General features: G+C 47.2%; 1 long non-coding RNA gene across 1 annotated transcript in view; it reads left to right on the top strand.

Annotated features, from left to right (window-relative positions):
* LOC135966620 (uncharacterized) overlaps positions 1–9568 on the top strand; it is a 47214-nt gene that overhangs the window by 26493 nt on the left and 11153 nt on the right. The gene's annotated exons all lie outside the window — the stretch shown is intronic.

Here is a 9568-nt window from a genome sequence, read left to right as displayed (position 1 = left end):
ATACATCTGTTTCCCTTCCAGGCACCCTGTGTTCTGTGCCTCCCAAGTTAGCTCTGATTTCAGACGCTTCTTGCCCCTTGTGTGTTCATGGCAATACCCCATGACCACACCCCCCTCTGCCACACACACACACACACACACACACACACATATGCACACACACATACACACAGAGTCAGGTCTTTCTTCTCCTCTTCGATCTGGAGTTCCAAGGTTCGTTGGCCTAATGCGAGTCTTCATGTCCTCAAATGTCCTCAAAGGCCTCAGTTTCCCTTTGAGGGCCTCAGAGGAAAGGCACTGCAGAAGGGACATGAATTAAAGATTCAGGCCCAGGATGTCCCCAGAAGATAGGGCACTGGGATCTGGTCCTGGTTCAACCACTGATTCACTTGAGATTGTCACCAGATCATGTCCCCTCTCAGAGTTGTTTATTCTATTCTGCGCCCTTCCCTTTTTTTTTTTTTTTTTTTTTGATTTTTTTAGAGACAAGGTCTCGCTCTGTCACCCAGGCTAGAGTGAAGTGTGAAGTGCAGTGGTGCCATCATAGTTCACTGCAGCCTCAAACTCTTTTTTTTTTTTTTTTTTTTTTTTGAGACAGAGTCTCGCTCTGTTGCCCAGGCTGGAGCGCAGTGGCACAATCTCGACTCACTAAAAGCTCTACCTGCCGGGTTCACACCATTCTCCTGCCTCAGCCTCCCGAGTAGCTGGGACTACAGGCAACCACCACCATGCCCGGCTAATTTTTTGTATTATTAGTAGAGACGGGGTTTCACCATGTTAGGCAGGATGGTCTCAATCTCCTGACCTCGTGATCCACCCACCTTGGCCTCCCAAAGTGCTGGAATTACAGGCGTGAGCTGCCATGCTGGCCTTTTTTTTTTTTTTTCGAGAGAGAGTCTCACTCTGTCGCCCAGACTGGAGTGCAGTGGCATAATGTCAGCTCAGTGCAACCTCTGCCCTCCATGTTTAAGCAATTCTCCTGCCTCAGCCTCCTGAATAGCTGGGACTACAGGCATGTGCCACCATACTCAGCTACTTTTTGTATGTATGTATCTATTTATTTATTTATTTCGAGAGGGAGTCTTACTCTGTCACCCAGGCTGGAGTGCAATGGCACAACCTTGGCTCACCGCAACCTCTGCCTCTTGGCTTCAAGCAATTCTCCTGCCTCAGCCTCCTGAGTAGCTGGGATTACAGGCACCGGCCAACCACACCCAGCCAATTTTTGTATTTTTTAGTAGAGATGGGCTACTAAAGAGATCATGTTGGCCAGGCTGGTCTCAAACTCCTGACCCCATGATCCGCCCACCTCAGCCTTCCAAAGTGCTGGGATTACAGGCGTGAGCTACGGCCCAGCCTTTCTTTTCTTTTCTTTTCTTTTCTTTTTTTTTTTTTTTTTTTTGAGATAGAGTCTCACTCTGTCATCCAGTCTGGAGTGCAGTGGCATGATAATGGCTCATGGTAGCCTTGAACTCCCAGGCTCAGCCTCCCGAGTAGCTGGAACCACAGGTGCATGCCACCAAGCCTGGCTAATTTTTGTATTTTTTGTAGAGGCAGGTTTTTGCCATGTTGCCTACGCTGGTCTCGAACTCCTGGGCTCAAGTGATCTGCCTGCCTCAGCCTCCCAAAGTGCTGGGATTACAGGCTTGAGCCACCATGCCTGACCCAGTCAAAAACTTAGATGAAGTTTGGGAGGCTAGGGTGGGAGAGGCAGTCAATTTTCTGGCTCCTCATTGATGGAAGAGGCTGGAGGAACTAGAGAGGTATGGGAGGAGGGATGAATGATGGGTCCAGAGAGGAGACAGCAGCATTGTGGTTTGTCATTCACTGTGCAATCCTATTGCTAACGGTACTGTCACCATCCCTTGCCTCAGAGGTTTGCACGTATTTCCTAATCACTGCTTTGGGCTCGTGTGGGGATGACTAGGGTTGAGGCTGGGATGTCTTCCTTTTTGCATATTTTGTGGGATCTTTCCTGTAGTTAGGAACTCAGTAAGTGTAATTGATTAGCCATTGATTAATACGCTGCACAACCTCTAACTTAAGAGGCAATATAGTGTAATAGTTAAGAGCAGAGGTCCTAGGCTACGTATCAGAGAGCAGGAAGCTACGTGAAGAGTTACAGAAATCTACAAGGGCATCTCCTTGGGTCTGGAGCTGTTGCTGAATACTAAACCTTGCATGGGTGGGGTGATAGTTCATGAAGTCTAATTCACTCAAAATTCCATATATAGCTAAATATAAAGCTATAGAATGTTTAGGAAAAAACCTAGGAGAAAATATTTAGGATCTAGGGCTAGACAAAGACTTCATAGATTTGATATGAAAACCATGATCCATAAAGGGAAAATTTGATAAATTGGACCTCATCAAAATTAAAAACTAAGTAAAGGCCAGGCGCAGTGGCTCATGCCTATAATCCCAGCACTTTGGGAGGCTGACGTGGGCAGATCACCTGAGGTCGGGAGTTCAAGACCAGCCTGACCAAAATGAAGAAACCCCAACTCTACTAACAATACAAAGAGAGGGGAGGTTGTAGTGAACCAAGATGGCGACATAGAACTCCAGCCCAGGCAGCAAGAGTAAAACTCAGTCTCAAAAAAAAAAAAAAAAATTAAAAGCTTTTGCTTGGTGAAAGACTCTGCTATGAAGATGAAAAGACAGGATATAGACTTGGATGACATATTTGTAAATTACATATCTGACAAAGGTCTAGTATCTAGAAATATAATAATATTTTAAAACTCAACAGTTAGGCTGGGTGTGGTGGCTCATGCATGTAATCCCAGCACTTTGGGAGGCCGAGGCGGGTGGACACCTGAGGTCAGGAGTTCAAGACTAGCCTGGCCAACATGGCGAAACCCCGTCTCTACTAAAAATACAAAAATTAGCCAGGTGGATTGGCACATGCCTGTAATCTCAGCTATTCGGGAGGCTGAGGCTGAAGGATCGCTTGAACCCAGGAGTCAGAGGTTGCAGTGATCCAAGATCGAGCCACTGCACTCCAGCCTGGGCAACAGAGTGAGACTCCGTCTCAAAACAAACAAACAAACAAAAAAACAAAAAAAACTCAATAGTTAAAAAAAATAGGCTGGGTGCCGTGGCTCACACCTGTAATGCTAGCACGTTGGGAGGCTGGGGAGGGTGGATCACGAGGTCAGGAGTTCAAGACCAGCCTGGCCAAGATGGTGAGACCCTGTCTCTACTAAAGATACAAAAAATTGGCTGGGCGCGGTGGCTCAAGCCTGTAATCCCAGCACTTTGGGAGGCCGAGACGGGTGGATCACGAGGTCAGGAGATCAAGACCATCCTGGCTAACACAGTGAAACCCCATCTCTACTAAAAAATACAAAAAAACTAGCCAGACGAGGTGGCGGGCGCCTGTAGTCCCAGCTACTTGGGAGTCTGAGGCAGGAGAATGGCGTGAACCCGGGAGGCGGAGTTTGCAGTGAGCTGAGATCCGGCCACTGCATTCCAGCCTGGGCGACACAGCAAGACTCCGTCTCAAAAAAAAAAAAAAAATTTGCTGGGCATGGTGGTGTGCACCTGTAATCCCAGCTACTCGGGAGGCTGAGGCAGGAGAATCATTTGAACCTGGGCGGAAGAGGTTACAGTGAGCCGGGATCATGCCACTGCCCTCCAGCCTGGGCAACAGAGTGGGACTCCATCTCAAAAAAAAAAATGTAATAATACAACAGCTAAGCGTGGTGGCTCATGCCTGTAATCCCAGAACTTTGGGAGGACAAAGTGGGTGGATCATGAGGCCAGGAAATCGAGACCATCCTGGCTAACACGGTGAAACCCCATCTCTACTAAAAATACAGAAAATCAGCTGGGCGTGGTGGCACAGCCTGTAATCCCACCTACTAAGGAGGCTGAGGCAGGAGAATTGCTAGAACCCCGGAGGTGGAGGTTGCAGTGAGCTGAGATCTCCTCACTGCACTCCAGCCTGGGTGACAGAGCAAGACTCTGTCTCAAAAACAAAAAACCAAAAACAAACAAAAAAACCCCCCACAGCAATGAGTAATGAGAAACAGGCAAAAATAATGAACAGATATTTCACCAAAGATGATGTACAAATGGCATATAAACACACGGAAATATTTTCAACATCATTAGCCATTAGAAAAAATTTCAAATTAAAATCATAACAAGATTCTGCTGTTCAACTATCAGAATGGCTAAAATAAAAAATAATGATGACACCAAATGTTAGCAAGGATATGGAGAAACTAGATCACTCATATGTTGCTTGTGAGACTGTAAAATGGTAGTCAGTCTGAAAAAAGTTTGTAAATTTATTTTAAAAGGTTTTTTTTGTTGTTGTTGTTTGTTTGTTTGTTTGTTTTTGAGACAGAGTCTTGCTCTGTGGCCCAGGCTGGAGTGCAATGGCATAATCTCAGCTCACTGCAACCTCTGCCTCCTGGGTTCCAGTGATTCTCCTCCCTCAGCCTCCCGAGTAGCTGGGACTACAGGTGTGTAACACCATGCCTGGCAAATTTTGTACTTTTAGTAGAGATGAGGTTTCACCATATTGGTTGGGCTGGTCTCGAACTCCTGACCTCAGGTGATCCGCCTGCCTCAGCCTCCCAAAGTGCTGGGATTACAGGTGTGAGCCACCATGGCCGGCCTAAAATTTTTTATTTAATTTTTAATTATTATTTTATTGTATTTTTTAGCGACAGGGTCTTGTTCTATTGTCCAGGTTGGAGTACAGTGGCACAGTCATAGTTCACTGCAACCTCAAACTCCCGGGCTCAAGTGATCTTCCAACTTCAGCCTCCCAAGTAGCCAGGACTACAGGAATCTGCCACCATACTGAGCTTACTTATTTATTGTAGAGACAGGATCTTGCTATGTTACCCAGGCTGGTCTTGAACTCCTGGGCTCAAGTGATCCTCCTACCTCATCCTTTCAAAGTGCCAGGATTACAGTAATGAGCCACCACATGCAGCCCCTGTAAATTTCTTAAAAACTAAACATGCATGTACAATACGACTTAGCAATTGCATTCCTTGGCATATTTCCCAGAGAAATGAAGATTTATGTTCACACGAAAATCTGTGTACAAATTTTTATAGCATCTTTATTCATAATAGCCAAAACTGGAAACTACCCAGATGTCCTTCAACAGAGGAATGGTTAGTCAAACTATGGCCCATCTATCCCACAGAATACACTCCTGGGCATTTATTCCAGGAAATTAAAACTTACGTTCCCAGAAAAACCTGTACATAAAGCCAGGTACAGCCGGGCACGGTGGCTCAAGCCTGTAATCCCAGCACTTTGGGAGGCCGAGACGGGTGGATCACGAGGTCAGGAGATCGAGATCATCCTGGCTAACACGGTGAAACCCCTTCTCTACTAAAAAATACAAAAAACTAGCCAGGCAAGGTGGCGGGCGCCTGTAGTCCCAGCTACTCGGGAGGCTGAGGCAGGAGAATGGTGTGAACCCGGGAGGCGGAGCTTGCAGTGAGCTGAGATCCGGCCACTGCACTCCAGCCTGGGCGACAGAGCAAGACTCCATCTCAAAAAAAAAAAAAAAAAAAAAAGCCAGGTACAGTGGCTCTCGCCTATAATCCCAGCACTTTGGGAGGCCAAGGCAGGTAGATTGCTTGAGCCCAGGAGTTTGAGACCAGCCTGGGCAGCAGAATGAGACCCCCATCTCTACAAAAAATACAAAGATTAGCTGCGCATAGTGGCATGCGCCTGTAGTCCTAGCTACTCTGGAGGCTGTGGTGGGAGGAGCGCACGAGCCTGGGAAATGAGAAGTGCAGTGAGCCGTGATTGCACCACTGTACCCAGCCTGGGTGACAAAGCAAGACCTCCCTCAAAAAACAACCAAAAACCAACAATTAAAAATCACAGTTAAAAAAAAAAAATGTGGGCCAGACACAGTGGCTCACACCTGTAATCCCAGCACTATGGAAGGCTGAGGCGGGCTAACTGCAACCTTTGCCTCCCAGGTTCAAGCAATTCTCCTGCCTCAGCCTTCCGAGTAGCTGGGATTACAGCTGTGCGCCACCACTCCCGGCTAAGTTTTGTATTTTTTAGTAGAGACGGGGTTTCACCATGTTGGTCAGGTTGATCTCAAACTCCTGACCTTGTGATCTGCCCACTTCGGCCTCCCCAAGTGCTGGGATTACAGGTGTGAGCCACCACACCAGGCCAGCTTATGTATTTTCACTGTACCTTTTCTATGCTTAGATATGTTTAGATACACAAATACTTACCATTGTGTTACAATTGCCTACAGTATTCAGTACAAGAGCATACTATACACATTTTTAGCCTAGGAGCAGTGGGCTATACCATACGGCCTAGGTGTGTAGTAGGCTATACCATCTAGGTTTGTGTATATAAACACTCTATGATGGCAAAATCTCCTAATGACACATTCCTTAGAACATATCCCTGTCATTAAGTGACACAAGATGGCATATCATAAAACAAAATGGGAAAACCATCCAACTGAACAAGAACGGATTTTAAGATGCTGGTGTTGGAATAGCAGATTATTAAAGGAAGAGCCTGACAGATTTAATAGGCTAGGCCTGCACCTTCCGGGGACACTCCAGTCCTAGCTTTTCATTTTATCTAGCTGGATGTCAAAATGCTAGACTTTTCTTGTATTTTGGTGTTTTTTGCTTTTTTTTTTTTTTTTTTTTTGAGTCTTGTTCTTGTCACCGAGGCTGGAGTGCAATGGCACGATCTCGGCTCGCTGCAACTTCCACCTCCTGGGTTCAAGTGATTCTCCTGCCTCAGCACCCCAAGTAGCTGGGATTAAAGGCGTGTGCCATCACGCCCAGCTAATTTTTGTATTTTTAGTAGAGACTGGGTTTCGCCATGTTGGCCAGGCTGTTCTCAAACTCCTGACCTCGTGATCCACCCACCTTGGCCTCACAAAGTGCTGGGATTACAGGCGTGAGCCACCTCACCCGGCCTAGACTCTTTTTTTTTTTTTTTTTTTTTTGAGATAGAGTCTCGCTCTGTCGCCCAGGCTGGAGTGCAGTGGTGTGATCTTGGCTCACTGCAAGCTCTGCCTCCTAGGTTCACGCCATTCTCCTGCCTCAGCCTCCCAAGTAGCTGGGACTACAGGTGCCTGCCACCATGCCCGGCTAATTTTTTGTATTTTTTTTTAGTAGAGACGGGGTTTCACTGTGTTAGCCAGGATGGTCTTGATCTCCTGACCTCATGATCTGCCAGCCTCGGCCTCCCAGAGTCCTGGGATTACAGGCGTGAGCCACCGCGCCTGGCCTAGACTCTTCTTGTAGGACTCCATCTGTAGCACTGCTCTTAGCTTATCTGCTCTCATTAAGGCTTTTTGTGGGAGGGGACAAAAAACAACAACACAAATACAGGTAGGCACTTGGGCATTTGCCTAACCCACTTCCAGAGTTTCTCAGTTGCTGGGGCGGCAGGCAATACTGTAGTTGGGCTCCCACACTCTTCACTATCTTCTCCTGTGTTCCTTGCAGTAGCTCAGACTCCTTCCCTCAGTGCTCCCTCCCTCTCACCTCTAGGCCTTTGCATATGCTGCTTCTTCCTGAAACAGCCTCTATACCCTTCGCCTGGTGAATAACTTTTTGTCCTTCAGGATGCAGTTCTGCCGTAACCTCCTCCAGGAAGCCATCCTTGATTTCTCCCAGGTCAGGCGATGTGCTCCCTTAGCACAATGCCCTCCTCTTCTACCCAGGCAAGCCATAGCAGTGAGGCTGCCAATGGTGACAATGCACTAAGGAACAATGCACTGAGGCTGGGTGCAGTGGCTCATGTCTATAATCCCAGCACTTTGGGAGGCTGAGGTGGGAGGATCACCTGAGGTTGGGAGTTTGAGACCAGCCTGACCAACATGGAGAAACACCATCGCCACAAAAAATACAAAATTAGCTGGGTATGGTGGCACATGCCTGTAATCCCAGCTAAGCTACTCGGGAGGCTGAGGCAGGAGAATCACTTGAACCCGGGAGGCGAAGGTTGCAGTGAGCCGAGATCGAATCATTGCACTCCAGCCTGGGCAACAAGAGCCAAACTCCATCTCAAAAAAAGAAAAAAGAAACAATGCACTAGTTTCTGGGTGACTGGGGAAGGAGAAAGAGTAAAGTTAAGTCTACTCTGGATGTATTAAAGCAGGAAGGTGACTCTTCTCTGTTCTGGGGTCTGCCTCCAGAGAGTTACATTTGATCTGTTTAGGAGAGTGGATTGGCACATGGGCTCTGGAGCCAGACTCTCTGAGTCCAAATTCTGGCTCTGACACTAACCAGTGTGTGACCATGAGCCTTGACCTCTTCCTCATCTGTAATATGGGAATAGTAATAGAAACTACCTCATAGGGATATAGTGAGAATCATTTGTATTATGGGTTTCCTCTTAATATTGTTACTATTTTTAAGAAGCTTTTTTATTTTATTTTGTGTTTTAGAGACAGGGTCTCACTCTGTTGCCCAGGCCGGAGTGCAGTAACAAGATCATAACTTACCGTACCCTTGGACTTGAGGACTCAAGGTATCTTATTTTCTCAGCATCCTGAGCAGCTGGGACTACAACAGGTACCTGCCGCCATGGGTGGTTAATTCAAAAAAATCTTGTTGACGGGGCGCAGTGGCTCACGCCTGTAATCTCAGCTCTTTGAGAGACCTAGGTGGGTGGATCACTTGAGATCGGGAGTTCGAGACCAGCCTGGCCAACATGGTGAAATCCCTTCTCTACTAAAAATACAAAAATTAGCTGGGTATGGCAGCCCATGCCTGTAGTCCCAGCTACTCAGGAGGCTGAGGCAGGAGAATCGCTTGAACCTGAGAGGCGGAAGTTGCAGTAAGTGGAGATGGCGCCACTGCACTCCAGCCTGGGTGACAATGCAAGGCTCTGCCTCTAAATAAATAAATAAGTTTTGCTGTAGAGACAAGGCCTCACTACGTAGCCCAGTCTCCTACTCCTGGCCTCAAGCAATCATCCGGCCCGGCCTCCCAAAGTGCTGGGATTACAGGCGTGAGCCACTGAGTCCAGGCTATTATTACTATTTATTTCCTTCCTCCTCCCCAGAGCCCCATACTAGGACAAGGCTACATTAGGCACTCTCACTGCATGTCTAGATTCCCTTCTTAGCCCTTCCCGTGCCCTATACTTTTATATCCCCCATGGGATTAATGAGGGCTGTCACTTCCTCTGTAGGCTGACTGTGCGCCATGCAAGTGGCGCCTGGCCTGTTTGCTGGCCACAGCATTCCTAGATCCAGTGCCTGGCACTTCAGAATTGCTCAACATGTTTTTTCTTTATGCCGAGAAATGCATCTCTGTTTTTTTTTTTTTTTTTTTTTTAACTTTTTTTTAGAGACAGAGTCTTCGTTGCCCAGGCTGGAGTACAGTGGTGCAATCACAGCTCACTGCAGCCTTGACCACCTGGGCTCAAGCAATCCTCCCCCCTCAACTTCCTGAGTAGCTGAGACTACAGCCTTGTGTCACCATGCCCAGCTGATTTTTTGTATTTTTTGTAGAGACAGGGTCTCGCTGTGTTATCCAGACTGGTCTCAAACTCCTAGACTCAAGTATCTGCTGCCTGGGCCTCCCAA

This window comes from Macaca fascicularis, chromosome 12 (assembly GCF_037993035.2).
Source record: "Macaca fascicularis isolate 582-1 chromosome 12, T2T-MFA8v1.1".
Taxonomy (NCBI): Eukaryota; Metazoa; Chordata; class Mammalia; order Primates; family Cercopithecidae; genus Macaca; species Macaca fascicularis.
Note: the sequence above shows the minus strand (reverse complement) of the source record. Positions and strands in the feature narration are given on the sequence as shown.